This window comes from Notamacropus eugenii, chromosome 5, assembly GCF_028372415.1.
Source record: "Notamacropus eugenii isolate mMacEug1 chromosome 5, mMacEug1.pri_v2, whole genome shotgun sequence".
NCBI classification, from domain to species: domain Eukaryota; kingdom Metazoa; phylum Chordata; class Mammalia; order Diprotodontia; family Macropodidae; genus Notamacropus; species Notamacropus eugenii.
In genome coordinates, this window is record NC_092876.1 from 172,290,045 (window position 1) to 172,307,404 (window position 17,360).

At 40.5% G+C, this 17,360-nt stretch overlaps 1 protein-coding gene across 4 annotated transcripts in view; it reads left to right on the plus strand.

Annotated features, from left to right (window-relative positions):
• PKNOX2 (PBX/knotted 1 homeobox 2) overlaps positions 1 to 17,360 on the plus strand; it is a 341,067-nt gene that overhangs the window by 199,084 nt on the left and 124,623 nt on the right. For 3 of the 4 annotated variants that reach the window (XM_072611458.1, XM_072611459.1, XM_072611460.1), the window contains one exon: positions 776 to 881. The gene's annotated coding sequence lies outside the window, so the exon portion shown is untranslated. Of the gene's footprint in view, positions 1 to 775; positions 882 to 17,360 lie in introns of those variants that run through there. The other variant, XM_072611461.1, reaches the window with a different exon arrangement.

The following is a 17,360-nucleotide window of genomic DNA, read 5'->3' on the forward strand; positions in this document are numbered from 1 at the left end:
GAAGTACGGTGGCTGGGGGGGGGGGAGGATGAGAAGGAAGGAAATTAGTGACTTTCCTAGTGATCCTAAAATCCTAGGTCCTAAGCAGGCTATGCATGTACTTTAAGAATTGAGGTCACATGTGAGTCTGGGGGTCTAGGAATCAAACAGACAGTAATAGGGTGTCAGAGATCAAAAAAAAAAGGTAGAGATCAGTGTTCTAGGGATTCAGACTTCCCTAGGCAGCACAGTGACTTAGCTCTGTGTGCCAGAGATCTGAGACATTTGTCATTAACCCCATTCTCCAAAGACAGCTCTAGGTCCAGGGTCTAGGAGATTTTTGATTTTCAAGTGTATGGTACACACATATGGCACTTCAAAAAGTCCACTGGATTTGGAGGCAGCCAACCTGCTCTGTTCCTGTGACTGTCACCTGTAAGATGTTGGATTAGTTATGTAACTTGTCTGGGCCTCAGTTGTAAAATGAGAGGATGGAACTCAGTGGCTATGTAAGCAAAGACAAGTCACTTAATGTCCCTGAACCCCAGTTTTCTTGCCTATCAAATGGGCACAATAATATTTCTGTTACCCCCAGCTTATTTTGAGGAAAAGCATTTGAAAAACCTAAAACACCATAGAAATCTTAGTTATTATGATTTTTTTTTAACTTTGACTTATAGCTTTGGGGAGGTTGATGAACAACACTAGGGTGATGGAGGGTGTCAATCCTGGGGAATCATCCCTGTTTATTTCTCATCTCCATTTCTCTCACCATTAATTGTTACTTTCTTTACAGGCATTTTGGCTTTGGTGGAAAGGATCTCCAGCTCAGCTGGAAGTGAAAGGAGAGGACTAACACTCCTGTGGACAGTCCCAGAGGCAACCTGGGAACACCACAAACAGTAAGAAATGTCTTTGTACCTTTTAAGACAAAGGGCACAGCTCATAACACCTCCCTTTCTCTTCCCACTCCCAGCCCCTCCTACTCCACCCCATCCCCCACTCCCAGTCCTTCCCCAGCTGCTGCTGACAGGGCCCTCCACAAGAATATTGTACTAAAGGGGTCTAAGACATAGCTATGGACTAGACCAAAGTGTAGTTAATCAGGAGGAGGATTTTCCAACTGGAGCCCAGGCATCCTGAATGGGGTCAATGTTTTCAAATGCTCAAAGATAGCTAAAGCTTCGGCTCCAGCACACAGTGATGCTCTATTAAGCAAGTAGTACTTATTGGCCATACAATACACTTGGACATAGTTGGTACTTTAAAATGTTCATTTACTTGAATGACTTAGAAGTGTGGTGAGTCAGAAGTGTGGTCAGTCTACAGTCAACAATCATTTATTAAGCAGATACTCTATGGCAGACAGTGTGCTAATGACGGGAAATTCTAAGAAAGGCAAAAGATGTTTATGCTCTGAAGAAGCTTGCAGTTGAATGGAAGAGACAGCATTCAAACAACTCTATACAAACAAGACATATTTAGGATAAATTGGAGACAATAAAGAGAAGAAAGTCAATAGCATTAAGGAGGACTGAGGAAGGCTTCTTTCATAAGGTGAGACTTTAGTTGAAGCTGACAGGAAGCCAGGGAAGCTAGAAGATAGAAAAGCTGAGAGTCTGAGCCGCTAAGGACAAATGACAATACCTAGAATCCAGACAGAGTGTCTAGTGCAAATGGTGAGGAGTTTGATGTCACTGGCTTGCTGAGTCCAGGGGATATAAAGTATAAGAACATTGGAAAGGTAGGAGAGAATTTAAAGACCAAACAGAGGATTTGATGTTTGATTTTGGAAGCAATGATTAGCCATTGTAATTTACAGAGTGTGTTTATGAGGGCTTGGGAGATGTTGACATGGTTAGATTTGTGTTTTAGGAATATTAATCTGACACCTGAATGGATTATAGACTGGAGTGGTAAGAGAATTGAGGCAGGGAGCCCAACTAGGACACCATTGAGATAGCTGAGTGGTGAGGGGAAAAAGACTTACACAGGGTGACAGTGATGTTAAAGGAAAGAAGGGGGTGTATATGAGAGATGTTAAGGAGACAGACTGTAAGTTCCTTGAGGACAGGGACTTTCTTTGCCTCTTTTTTGTATCCACAGTGCTTAGCATGATGCATGGCATATAGTAGGCACTTAATAAAAGTAGATTGATTGAAAAAAATGATAAAACTCTTAACTACATATGCAAGATGAGTTAAGAGTGTAGGACGATACCTAGATAGGTCCACTAAAAACATCATTGTGCTTAGAATCATGAGGAACTTGAACTTAAATTCTAGCACTGACCCTAATGGATGATATATATGATCATGAGCAAGTCACAACTTCTTTGGGCTTTGATTTCCTTAAGTATAAAGAAGTGGTGGTGGTGGTAGTAGGCAGCAGCAGGTAGCATTTACATAGTCCTTTAACACTAGCAAAGTACTTTGTTATCTCATTTGGTCTTCACAAAAACCTTTGCCATAGGTTCTATTATTACCTGCATTTTACAAGTGAGGAAACTGAGGCAGAGAATGGTTAAATGACTAGGATCACACAGCTAGTAAGTGTTGGGGTTGGAATTTGAATATAGGTTTTCTGTTTCCAAGTACAGTACTCTACCTGTTATAGAACTGAACTACTTTATCAATTATAGGGATCAAATAATATAAAACAGGTAAAAACATGGCACAAAAGGAAGCTGCTGGTTATCTGTATCATTTATTTTTGATAGTGTTACAAATAAATAAAAGCACTAGACTTAAAGTCAAAAGAACTGGGTTCAAGTTTGTGGCTTTATTGTCAGTTGGCTGGCCTTAAACATGTTCCTTCGTCTCTCTGGGCTTCTGTTTCATCACTTGTAAAATGAGAATAACATTTCTTTATTAAACACCATCTACATTCAGTGGATGGTTCTAGAAAGGCTGGGAGATGATAAATAAGGAATCATTCTTGCCCTTAAACATCTTAAATCCTATTATATTCTTATATCTTCTATTTCTCAGAATTGTAAAATTCAAATGACATAATGTATGTTAAGTATTTTGTAACCAAAAAACCCTATATATGTAAGCTCTTGTCATCACATGCTACCTTTTATTGCTAATCAATTTTTCAGTCTATATATTTTAAAATAAATTTTTATTGGTATCTTTTTTTACATCACTACAGTGATGTATGCTTCCCCCTTTCCTTTCTTAGAAAGCCATCCCATTTGACTGATTATATATGTGTGTATATTTATTTTAAAGAAAATAGGAAGGGGGAGGAGAACTAGCAAAACTGGTCAATACATTACCAATATTTTCAGACTTCTTCAATGTTCCATACATGTGAGACTCCCATTTCTACACTGGAGTGAAAGTTGGTACATGCATGATCTTCTCATATTGCTTTTTAGACCCAAGCTTCTTCTTTATAATTTTATAATATTTATATTTGATAGTTTTGTGGTTTCTTTCTAATTACGTTGTTGTAGTTATTGTGTATGTTATTTTCTTGATTCTGTTTATTCAGTCTTCATCTATTTATATTAAGCTTTCCATGCTTCTCTGTATCCATCATCTACATCATTTCTTAAAGCAGATATGTCAAACATGTGGCCAGTTTGCATTACATTGCAGTTGGTGACACTTCCAAGTATAGCCTGAACTAGATTAGAATATAGTTGGGAGACATTGAACAAAATACAAAAATAAAATACAGTAAGACACAGATAATGTTAATGTGTGGTTTTCTAAGTCAGTATACAGCAATCTGGTTTAGTGGTCCCATTCCTGTGAGTTTGGCACCACTGATTTATAGCATAATACTATTCTATTCTATTCACGTGCCATACTTTGTTTGGCCATTCCCCAATCGATAGATTCTGCTTTGTTTCCAATTCTTTGCTATCACAAAAAGTGTTGCTATAAATATTTTGGTGTGTATGGAGATTTTCTTCTTATTAGTGAACTCCTTGGAGTATAAGCCTTGTAGTGGAATATCTGAGTCAAGGGGTTTGAACACTTTTCAAAGTGGTTGTACTGATTCACAGCTTCACCACAATCCGTTCATGTTCCTATCTTTCTATGATGCCTTCAACATTGACCATTCCTAATGCTAGTAACAATTTTATTCATTTTTTTCTTTCTCTAAAATTAGTTATCTCCAAATTTTTTTGATCAGGTATACATAATTAATGAAAAGTTTTTGAGCATGTACCTGTAACATATATTGATTTCTATGGAGAGTCAATGTTGCATGGTGGGTAGAGAGCTGGCTTTGAATTCAGGAAGACCCATTTTCAAATTCTACCTTGGATAAAAGAAGCATGCGTATGACCTTAAGAAAGTTACTTACCCTCTAAGCTCCAGAGATGTCAAACTCATCCAGGCAAGAGGTGCTCCTAAGTGTGGCAGAACCAGATTAAAATGCAGTTGGAAACTATTTAATAAAATAAATTAAAATATGATAAAATATAGATAACATTCTTTTTAAAATTGTCAATTTGCTGTCTGTAGGAATCCTTATTTATGGATTAGTGTCTCCTATTTCTTTTTAAGTTTGACTTTACAACTCTAGGCAACCCTTTTGACTAAAGTTGCAGAAAAGTTGTTGGTCTGTATTGATAGAGTAAGGTTTCTCTGTCAGTGAAGTCTGAGGCCCTGGATCTATATGTGTGCTATACCTTGACTCACTCTGTCTTGTGGGGAACAAGATGGAGGAAGTAGAGCTCTCCCAGTCACTGCAACAGTCTCCATCTCCAAGGGCTGTACTGAAGTCAAGGAACATTAGAGGGTGAACATTGTGAGGATGGTACAGCTGGATTGTCCCAATAGCACTTGTGCATTGATTGTAATAGGTAGGGATTAGGTTATAACTGCCCTGAGGGGATGACACCTGTTATAAAAAGTGGGTGCTGAAGACTTTGAATAGTGGAGGCTGGGGATAGAGTAGGGAAGTATTCAACCATAATGGGTGAAGGGTAATTGTGGTTGTGTTGTGATCAAGCTCCTTCATTAGCTGTTGTGGATAGGGTAAAATTACATATCTGTAATCAAGTCAGGGCCTCCACTTTGGAAGCTACTGAACAAAATTTTAAGATGTGCAAAGGTAGGAACTGTTTCTTAGATTTCTTCTATAACCCCATTGTTTTGAAGAGCACCCTATGTAAATTCCTTGTTAAGTTTTTCTTGATCACATTGGTGATGATCATGATAGCTACACAGAAGGCATTGCTATACCCAGAGACCCAATTAGCAAACAGAGAGCTGAGACTGGGATGGTGAGATTGACTCTCCCCTTGTTCCCATTCTAACCCCTTACCACGGATTCCTAAGAAATACTTGCAGAATCTCCTCATCATTTCCTCTTGCGATCCTGTATACCCCAACCACCATTTGTGATCCTTGCCCAATTGTTCTCAAAGGCCCTGTCTGGTTTCCCTGGAGGAAGAGATCAGAGTTCTAATTGTGGAAGTCAGGAAAAAGATATGCCTGGGCCAGTCTCCAGTTCCAAGTGCAACTCTATGTTGCAATAAAAAGACAAGGAACTAGGTTAATATAGTCAAGAATCTAAGTATGGGCCCACACATTGTCATACCTAGGATTTGAAGGGTTTGGGTAAACAATGACAACCATTTTTCTTTTCTTTGTGGGAAACTGCATTTGGACCAGGAATTAAGGACATTGTGAGATATATGAGGGAAAGAAGTTACTGCTGTGTGTTTGGGGTTCCCTGAACTAAGGGCTGCATTGAAGCATGTGGCCAGAGAAAGCACAAAGTTTAGAAAATGTTATCAGGTCCCTAGCTTTTTTCCCCATCTATTGTGGCAATTGTCCTTGGAAATTCATATATATAAGAATCTGAAGGCTAGAAAGGCCCTTCAAAGTCCAACCACCTCATTGTGCAAGTGAGAAAACCAAGGCTTAGAGATAGGAAGTTTTCTGCCCAAGATCACACTACTAGTCAAGCATTAAATGCTGGGATTCAAACCTAGTGCTTGTACCCATTCTATCAGACTCTTTTGTTCAGGTCTTTATATGCCATCAAATTTGAGGGGTGGACTAGGGATTAATATCAGTATTTCACATTTATGTGACATTTGAAGGTTTATAAAGCAGTCCTCACAACAACCTTGTCAGCCAGGTAATACAAATATTATCACCTCCATTTTATGTAGTTCAGGCGTTAAATGACTTGCCCAGAGTCACACAGCTTACAAGTGTCAGAACCAGATATCGAAATGTTGTTCTCCTGGTTCTAAGTCCGGGCTCTTTCCCTTATACCATATTGGCTCACAAATGTGGTAAACTGATGTGTTGTGCTGTAATGGTGACTGAGCAGCATAGGAGGCAGAAAGAAGGTGCAGAAGATTTGGACCCCAAAGAAATTGTACCAGGAAAGGTGCCTACCTCCCAGAGTTTTCTGGGTTTTGAAGAAAACTGAGATGCTTTCAGAACCCAGGACACAACCCTAATTCTCCTCTGAGAAAAGACTTTAGACATTTGAATCTACTGATCCCTATCCCAGCAGCCTCTCTCCAATAGCCCATATCAGCCTTCCATCCAGTGGTCCATGGTCCCCCTTTGTCCCTTTTTTGTCGATACAGTCTGTTCTAGGGACTCTACAGTTGACACTCTGCCTTTGATGGGCACAATTGGCAAGGGTGGGGGTTTTTGCTGCTAATGCTGGGAAGTGTGTGTGTGGCAATCAGAGAAGCCACCAGCTGTCTTGCTTACATTCTCAGCGCTCTCGCTCTCTTTTTTTAAAAAACGTTTTGCTTACATAATCCACCCCCTTTTTATTTTCTAATTCTCTCCTTGTGAAGCTGGCACCGAAGAGGAAGGGCTGGGGTGGAGGGGGTAGCAATTACACATCAGTTTGGGGAGCATTTACATTTTGCAATTACGATTTAAAAATAAGCCTTGTTAATGATCTCCTCGTGGAAGCAACAAAACCCCAGCACAACTCTCTAGTGCCTGCACACCCAGGGGCTGGTGGGGGGAAGTACAGTGTGCAGGGAGTGGGGGATAGAGCCCATGAACAACTGTCCTGGGCACAAGAGCAGGTGGGCTACCTAGGTTGTTTCAAAAATGGCATGCCCAGGATGGGGATGGGAATGAAGATCACCCAGGATGACCTTTGCCCAGCATCTCATATATTATGTTGTTTTAGCTCTCTCTAATACACATACTGCGTATTATCTGTGTATGAGCCATATTCTCCCTATTAAACTGTAAACTCCAAGAGGGTAAGAGCCATTTCTTCTCTAAAACTCCCATCTCTCGATGTCTACCACCATCCTCTGCATATAAGAGATGTTTAATGCATGGTTATTGCTTTGTCTTGGAAAAACAACATAAATTCATGCACTCAGCATCTTTGAGGGCATCCTATCCCAGTCTCTGAGCCCATTCAGGAGGTCCAACTCTACCATATGCTTCCCCAGAAACCCCTCCCCGCAGCCTCTCAGCATATATCTTGGGAAGGCAGGTTGGGAGAAGAAACATTGCTCAGAGTTGAGAAGGATGAGTACTCTTACCATTGAAATCCTCTAGGGTAGGATTTCCAGAGCCTTCTTCCCTTGGTCAAAATTAACCCATAGTGGAATCCCTCTCCCCCACCTCTATCCAAACCCCGGTACTGATCAAGGTTGTGTGAATGATCTGGCTTAGGTGCATCTCAGCTTTGGAAAAGGTCTTCTTCTGTCAATCAAATGACATTTTTGAAGCCCATGGAAGGAACGCTAGAGACTTCTCCGGTCTAAACTCCTTTTTATACAGCAGGAAAATGAGGTTCAGAGAAATATAATGGGTTTGTCCACAATCACTCGCAGCTGTTAGCGACAGAGCCAAGACCAGAATCCCAGTCTCCTCACTCCAAGAGTAGACCTTTCCACTATCACATAGTGCTTAGTGAGTCCTGCCTACCGTGTGTCAAGTAGTGAACTAGATACAGAGACAGGTAAGAAGTATGAAAAACATTCTCAGCCCTCAAGAAGCTTATAGTCTAGGAGGAAGCAAGGCAAAATCCTTGCAGGCAGAAGCTATATCTTTCCATGCAACAGGTGATCAATACATTTTTATTTATATTACTGAAATTTACCTATAATAGCAGTAACGTTACAAGACAACATAATCAATGACAAATGAGTAGTGATCAGCTAATCCATAAACATTTATTGAATACCTACTCTGTGTAAGGCATTGGTATAGGCTAGTTCAGAGCAAAATGAAGTTATTTTAGGTCAGAATTTGCTTCACTAAGGATGCAGGTTTTGAGCTGGGACTTGAATAATGGGTAGAATTTAAGTAGTTGCAAAAGCAGCATTCATGGTGGGGGAAAATGTTATTGGCAAAGGTGAGGTAGTAGGAATAGGGAACAGATTTCTGAGGGACTAAAGGAAGATTAGTATGACTAGAAGGGGTGATTTATTTAGGAGAATGGAGGAAGATAGGATTGGAGCTAGATCATAGAGAGCCTTGAATGCCTGCATGGTAAGAAGTTCAGACTTTATCTTATAGGCACTAGAATCCTAAGTGAATAGCTGAGTCCATGGGCCAAAAGCGTCAGACAACAGATCGCTATCTCCATGTTATCAAGTCTTTTCTGCGCCAAGTTAAGCTGACCAGTTTTTGGAGGATCAACAACCAATCCGTTTAGTCAAAAGAGGGGTGCCTTAAGGAATTTTTCTCCCAATGTTCCTGCTCATTACTGTGAAGGCTGAGATGCTTGAGGAGAACTGACTGCCCCTTCTCCCCTCTGCCTTGCCTCTGGGCCTGCCTTTTAGCTCTCTGTGGTCTGCTTTTACTCCATCACCACTTGATTAGTTAGAGCTAAGTTTGGTCCCAGACCAGGCCAAGAGAGGTCAGCAAGTCAGCCAGTCAATCAAGATTTATTAAACACCTACTATGTGCCAGGCAGTATCTGCTCTGGAGAAGTTTATAGTCTAATGGAGCAGGATGGGATGGGAACCATGACTCAACTGAGCCTGATTGCTTCTTATCAACCTGGTCCTGAGATTTAGGACTCCCAACAGGCTGCATTAGGACCAGGGTATAAAACTCTTTATTGCCCTTTGGGAAAGAATTAAGTTTGCAGTTCACACTCCTTGCTTCCAATTCCTCCAGGTCAGTTCTCTTTTTCTTGGGCAGTGTTATAAGATTGGGGAGAAAGGTAGAGTGAGGGGAAAATGTCAGCCTTTCTGCTTTGGCCAGTGGTTTTTCTCTTTGCTACTGCTGAAGAACCAAATAGGGGTTATTTCCTTAGGTACACTGCCCTAGTGACCCCTTAGTTTTCTGTTTCTCCTCTGCAATAGTAAGGCACAGAAACATCATGCTCAGCTATTTAGAGTACAAGAAACTACCACAGTATGAGAAATACTGTGCTCGACATTATAAGGATACATCCTCGTGACCGAATCTTGCCTATTGCTAGCCAAAGTCCCTCCATTATCCGCTTTCTCTCCCTAGTCCTGACCTGCCCTCCACCTGCGGTAGAGTCATTTCCTTCTTTCCACCTGGACACTGAAGATGCAGATTCTATTTTCAGGAAGCCTTCTTCTTTGGCTTATGCTGCTCTGTACTCCAGCAAGCACCTGATAACCCAAACACTCGTGTTTTCCTAATCATCTACTTACAAAATTCTCCATGGACTAGCTTTCGCCTGTTTGAATTTTGGCCTCATTTGAGGCCTCCAATGCCCTCATCCCAACTTTGCTCCTATTCATCTCAATTCTTTCTTTTTCGCTGCTACCACCTGGCTGTATGATTCCAAACAACCATAAGAATAATAGTAGTGGGTGCTATTTTTTTAATTCTGAAATTATTAACAACCAACAGAATAAAAAGAGCACTTCCAGGTACCGAGTAGAACAAGAAAAGGAGATTTTACATGAAACTCTGACAGTACATAAAGCTTACTTTTTGTTTTAAGTATATAATATATTCAATATTTAACTTTCAAAGCTGTCCTGTTTGTCTCAGTTTCCTTCTGGTTTTTTATTCTCCTCTGAGCATTAAAAAAATACTTCAGTGATCCTCTTTTTTTTTTTTTTTCCATTTTGGCAAACCTGTTGCTAATCCCCCTTCCTTTCTACTTTGCCCCTCATTGAGAAAAAGAAAAAGAAAAAAAAAACCTGGTAATAAATATGCCCATAAAAATTTCCACATGAGCCATGGTTGACAATGTTTTTACTTCTGCCCCATTGTTTGTCTGGCAAGAGGTGGGTAGTGTGCTTGATCATTGTTCCTCCAGAATAGTAGTTGGTTATTGCATTGACAAAATGCAATTATTAAACACCTACTGTGTTCCTGGCAGTCCCTGCTCTGGAGGAGTTCATAGTCTGATGGACCATGATGGAAGGGGAACCATGACTCAACTGAGCTTGGCAATTTTGGCTAGAGGATTTTGGCTTCTAATCAACCTGATCCTGAGATTTAGGGCTCCCAATAGACTGATAAAAGTTCTTGAATTAAAATTTTTTCTTTACAATTTTGTTATTACATAGATTCACTTCACTCTGCAAAGTTTTCACAGAATTTCAGAACTATTCAAAATTTCATTTCACATGAGAAAATTATAATTGGGACTTGTCAGCTATAGTGTAGTAGAAACAATTTTCTGTCCACAAAATGCAAAACAAAAAATATAGATGAATAGAAAGGATTGAGGTAAGAGTCGAGCTTCCCCTCATACCATTGCTTTTTGTATAGGAGCTTAAATAAATATGGGTATATATGTACCATTCCCTAATTGAGGTATATTCCTTAATTTCCGGTTCTTTGACAATATAAGAAGTGCTATTAATACTTTTGTACAGGGTCCTTTTCCTCTTTCTTTCCTCTCTTTGATATATAGGTCTTATAGAGCTATCAGGGCAAAGAATAACATGGTGCTTTGTATATTAGCAGAAGCTTAATCAATTTTTATTGAATTAGATTCTATCTAAACTTGTCAATTTTCTGTCCTTTACCACATACTAGGTACCATCTCAATTCAATGACCTTGTTCATATGCATTTCCTATGACCTGAAGGCACTATCTAAGCATACTTTAAATCCTAATGCAAATGTCACCCTTTTCCAGGAAGCCTTCACTGATTCTTCTGGATATTCCAATGTTTCCCTGACTCTTGAGGTAGCATTTAGTTTTATACCTCTCTCATTCATCTCTTATGATGTAACCATATCTGTGTTGGTGTTTGAATACCTGAGTTCAAATCTGTCCTTAGACACTAGCTGGGTCTGGGCAAGTCACTTAACTCTGATTGTCTCCATTTCCTCACCTGTAAAATGAGTTGGAGAAGGAAATGACAAACCACTCCAGTATCTTTGCCAAGAAGACCCCCAAAATGGGTCATGAAGAATTGGACAGGACTGAAAAACAACTAAATGACGAGACTGACCATGAGGATAGGAAATGTATCTGAAGCTGGGATCCAACTGCAGAGCTTCCTCCTGTGGACAGTACCGAGAAATTTGCAGCCCTTTTCCCTTTGAGGTTCTCCATCTCTGCTGCGGGGGAAGGATTTTTCCTAAAATTAGGACTCCGTGAGCCTATCCCTGTCTGGATCCATCCCAATCATTCTTAAATGGGCTCCATTTCCTCCCTCTTCTCCTGCAGCTTCCTCTTCAACACTCCCACCCCACTCACACACATTCGTGAATGCATTCAGTCACATCACCACCCAACCTTATTTCTGAGACAAGCCCTGATCTGGGACTTCTTACTGACTTGAGGACACTTTCATTTTCTCTAAATGTGGCTGCTGTGAATGAGCTGCTCTTTCTCCCCATTCCTGGGCTTTTTAACTTCAGTGACACAGGCATTTAAAAGAGAATGAAGGATTCGAAGAACAACTTCTAAGAACAACTCTGGCTGTAGGCCTACTGGATAGTGCAGGCCTTCAAGTAAAATGTGGCCCCATAGGTAATGTGACCCTAACAACCTCCTAAGCTCTGAGAGGTGCCATCACATACCCAGCTGCCCTCCATCTCCTTTTCTTGCAGTCACCAGCTGTAGTTCATATTTCCTTAGCACAGTTCAGGGGCATCTGGATATCTGGGTTCTTTTACCTGGGCATCTTCTCTCAAGCCTTGGTTTCCCATGGTATGGTATAGTGGACAGAATGTTGGACTTGGAAAAAGAAATACCTGGCTTGAATGTCACCTGAGACTGCTAACTGATTGTGTGATTGTGGATATGTCATTTAAAATCTTCATGCCTTCGTTTCCTCATGTGTAAAATGATTTTGAAGATCAAATGAGATAATAATGTACGTAAAGAATTTCACAAATCTTAAAGGAAGCTCTTATATATAGTCTTTTATTAACTGTTGTCTCCGAAAAGTTCAGAGAATTAAATGTCCTTTAATTCAGAAAATCTGTGTAGGTCTTCAATGGGAAGTATTAGAGTCAGGACAACTGGGTTCAAATTTTGGCACTGCTATGTAATGTCTGATCTTTGAGTAATCTCTTTGGTTCAATGAGGAAGTTAGATTGAATGCCTTCTGAGAGACTGACAAGGAGTTGGGCTTATTTTAATGGGGGGAATAATCCTACTTTTTGACTGGAGTATTGGGATACTGTTCACATTGTCCACAGAGCATTATTTTAAAACAATGGAGCCAACAATTTTCTCTGTCCACCAACCACAAAACAAAAGCATATGGGTCAATGAAAGGCTTTGAGGGTAGATTCAAGGCCCCTTCTACCACTGCTTGTACTTGGAGAAGTGCTGTTCACACCAGTCACTCTCTACCCTGTGTGAGTGTGGCTGTAAAGACTAACACATGAAAGATGGTTTCTATGCTTAGACCTAAAGAGCTGGAGACCCCTATCTCTAGGACTAGAAGGTGAGGGGGATGGGCCCTGGCATGAGACACAGGGTTTCCTCTGTGGTTGGTGGGAGGTAGGATGCTGCTCCAGGGTTTTGCATCTCTTTAATTGCTGTCTGCAGAGGAGGCTGGGGTAATGACCCTATTGCTGGCCTCCAAATTTGTACTAGCTGGCTTCCTGCCCAGACTGTTGTCTAGAATCTCCCTGGGCTTCAAGAGAGGAAGGAGACTGGGGAGAGAAAATTTACCCAGGGAAGGATGAAAGGGAAGGCATGAAACTGGTGTTTTAATAGGATGAAGGGTTGGAGGAAATGAAGAGTAGGCATGGAAGGAGAAGAGGTAGGAGTAGCCCTGCCCTAAATACCATAAAACTTCAGAGGCTGGCATACTTTCCAGGGGTAAAAACTAAGAACCTCTTGGCATGTGAGTCATGAGTAAGTTTTCCTTCAGAACAGGGACTGCTTTGCAGCAGCTGCGTGTGGTCCCTGGGAAGTCGGGTGGGTGGGGTAGGGAGAGAAACACACATGGAGATAGATATTCATGGCTCCACTGCATGCTTCTCTCCCTGGCCAAAAGGGGGTGGGGGGTGAACCAGGGCCTCTGAGATCCAGCCAGGCAAACTGGAGACACTCACCCAATCCCAGATGGCCCTATTCAATCAGTCAGCACTAGGGAATGAGCACCCACCTGGTGCAGAACCCTGCTGTCTATGTGGTGTGGGGATCAAGACCAGGCCTGCAGGAAATGGTTGAATAGTTTTATTTTCCCAGGCATCAGTCTCCCTTTTTTATTCTTTCAATTCCTACCACTCTCCAAGTGCCTTCTTTGCCATCTCGTGTCTACCCAGTCTCTAAATCTGAACTAAGTAAAGATTTAACAAACATTTGACAAAATGATACTAAGACTTAGGGCGTTAACCCTCCCAACCTGTTGTTATTTTAAGAAGGCTCATACAGAAGGCCAAAGAAATGAAGTGGTAATAGTGTAATTTTAAGGAGCAAAGAAGAGAGGGCTTCAGTATTTTCAGGAGAGCTTAGACTTTCCCATTGTGTTGAAATCACACCAAAAAACCATGTCAAATGATGACTTATTGAAGGAACTGGGAATATTTAACTTGGAAAAGAGCAGATGAATGGAAACGTCGTAGCTGTCTTCCTATATTTGAAGGACTTATGTCACATGGGAAAGGAATAAGAGATTCCAAATTCCTCCTGAGGGCAGAGCAAGAACCATTGGCTTCAAGTTACAGGGAGGCAATTTTCAGATCTCTCCAACAATGAAATAGTTTATTTGTCTTCTGAAATGGTGGAGTATTCAGCCAAGGCAGGATACCCACTTGTCCTCTCTGGGAATGATATTGAGAATTCCTACAGCAAACAGGTATTGCTCTGATGACCACTAAGTACCCTTTTGAGGGGAAGGAGTTGATTACAAAGTGGACTGAGCTGCTCTTGGAGATTTCCCTTTTCTAGAAGTTTTTAATTGAAGGCCAGATGATCACTTATCAGGTACATAGTACAGAGACCTCTGATCTTTTTTCCTACTCTGAAATTCTGTGCCTGAAAATTCTGTTCTTTGAGATTCTGAGGCCACCTTGTAGGCAGAGACCAGAGAAAGAAGAGATGTAGTGTATACCTTCAGGAGTCCCCATACTGGGGATGAGTAAATGGAAACCACACAGAGGAAATAAACCTAAGACACCTAGTATTGTGGAAAGAGCTGCATAGCTAATTATAACTACAGTGAGCTCTATACAAGTGCAGGCCTAGAATAGGATGGGATTAATGTGAGAAACCTTCTTAGAGGAAATGATCTTTGAGCAGTTGGGTTTTTTTTGAAAATTAAATAAACTTCATTGATGCCTTTTGTTTTTTTATCAAAGTAATTCTAGATAGAACCCTTTCTTCCATATACAAGAATGCTCTGATATAATAAAGACAAGTTAAGCAGACATAATCACCTCATCTGAAATTATTCGTAATATTTTGTACCCATAACCCCCCCACCCCTCTGCTAAAAAAGATCTTAGATTTAAAGGATAAAAAGGGTCCAGTTACCTCATTTTTCAAAAAAAGGAAAAGGAGACTTGGAAAGCATAATAAGTGAGCCCAAAGTCTCAAAGGTAGTATCAGAGTTAACATTTGAACCCAGGTTCTCTGACTTCCAAATTAATTGGTTTTTCCAATGCTCCATGTTTCCTTAGCTCAGGAACCATCTACTGCTGTTCATATGTGAAAATAATTCTGACTCTAACACAAACAGTTGGTCATCCAATCTCTGTTAGAAAAATTGTAGTGAGAGGAAACCATGGCTTTCTGAGGCAGGCTATTCTACATTCAAACTCTAATTTTGCCTTTGCAACACCCACCTATTACTCTTGTTTCTGTCCTTCAAGGCCAAATAGAACACGTTCAATTCCTCTTCTATACAGTATTTCTTCAAATCCTTGGAGAAAGTTATTATCGCTTCCCTACTCCCTTTCCCCAGTCTTTTCTTTTCCATGCCAGACATCTCCTATTCCTTCAGATAGTTGTCATATGGACTCAAGACTATTCACCATCTTGATTGCTCTCTCTTCTCTGGACATTTTCCAGCTTACCAATATGTTTCTCAAACTGTGGTTACTAGAACTGAACACAATACTTCACATATGGCTTACCCAGGACAAAATACAAAAGGTAACCATTACCTCCTTATTCCTGAAGTCTGTGCCACTCAGTGTTACCCAAGGTTGCATTAGGGTTTGGTGTGGTTGTTTTTGTTTTTGGATTTTTTTGTTGTTGTTTTTTGGGTTTGGTTGTTCTTTTTCCCTCCTTTGGTTTACATCATTCTGATGATTCATTGATATTGTAAGCCCACTAATATTCCTAGACTATTTCCAAGCTGCTGCCTAACGATGCCTTCCCTATCTTGTACTTTTGAAGTTGACTCTTTTGAAGCCGGGTATGAGATTATATTTATCCCATTTGAATTTCTCTTCTTAGATTCAGCACAATGCTTGAATCCATTAAGATCATCTTGAATCCTGAACTCTGTCATCCATTGGGTTCGCTGTTCCTCCCAACTTTGTTCCATCTATGAATTGGACTAACGTAATTAGGGGGAAAAAGAAAGGGAAAGGAAAGGAATGTTTCAAACATTGTCTCATCTGATCCTCATAACAACCCTGGGAAGCAGTCACTTTTATAATCACCTTTTTGTAACTGAGGCAAACAGAGGTTTAAGTCATTTGCCCAGTCACCAATTAAGAAATATCTGAGGCTGAATTTGAACTCAGGTCTGTCTTCCTGACTCCAGATGTAGAACTATCCATTCTGGCACTTAGCTGCTATATCTACCATGAGCTAAGTCATTGGTGAATATGTTAAATAGCCAAGAGTGCCACCGTGGCACTCCATTGGAGATCTCCTACCAAAGTGATATTGGGCCACTAACAATTACTCTTTGAATCTAGCCAGCCATTCAGCCACTTCTAAGTACATCTGTGCATTTTTAATGATTGCCTCTACTTCTTCATCCCCAACTGTTAGCTTTCTTCAAGTCCCAGATAAAAGCCCTCCTCCTACAAGAAGCTTTTCCCAATCCCCCTTAATGAGTTTGATCATCTCCAACTGATCTTGAATGTTTTGTACGTAACTGTTTGCATGTTGTTTTCCCCATGAAACAATGAACTCCTTGACATCAGGGATTGATCTTTGCCTTTCTTTGTATCCCTATCATTCAGCACAGTGACTGGCACATGGTAGGTACCTAATCAATGCTTGGTTTTTTTACTTGACATCCAATTGCCTTATTATGTAGTTCACATCTTTCCATGTTTTCCTCAAGAATTTGTAGAATATTTTTATTAAATCAAGGTAAACTATATGTAAATTATTCTCTGGTTCTACTATTGGCTTAGCAAATCTGTGGAAAAAGAAAATAAGTTTAGTTTGGTATGCCTTTTTCTTGATGAAGTAATGCTGAATACTTGTAATCATTGCTCCTTTTGTATACGTTCACTAAGCATCTCTTCGATGATCCATTCTAGAATGTTTTTAGGAATCAAACTCAAGTTAATCTGTCATTTGCAGATTCTGTTCTCTAACCTTTTTTGAAAATCAGAACAGTATTTGCCATTCTCCTGTCCTGTGCAGCCCTGTGGCACCTGTGACATTTTCCATGATCTTTCCAATATTGCTGACAGCTCAGCAGTCACATCTGCCACTGCTTTAGTGTCATTGCTACATGTCACTGGGCTAGGTCTAACTCAGACCACTTGCCTAGTAGATTAATTTTGATATTAGAAAGAAATGAAACCCTCATAGGTCAGTCAACAGTTAAGAAAAGAAGATTTACTTATCCATAGCAAGAAAAGGATATTCAACATGGATATGCATCAAGGGCACCAGGAGTTGATTCAGTTGAATAAAGCTCCCCTGCTTCTGAGTTGCCCATTATAGTCTGCCCTCCAAACCTCGAAGTGAATCTGGGACTCCTTATGGTTGTTTTGTATGTAGGGGACCAGAAAGCAACTGCCCAAACCCTTAGTCCCCTGAGCCAATCAAATATCAAGGACATTTTCAATACCTTTTAT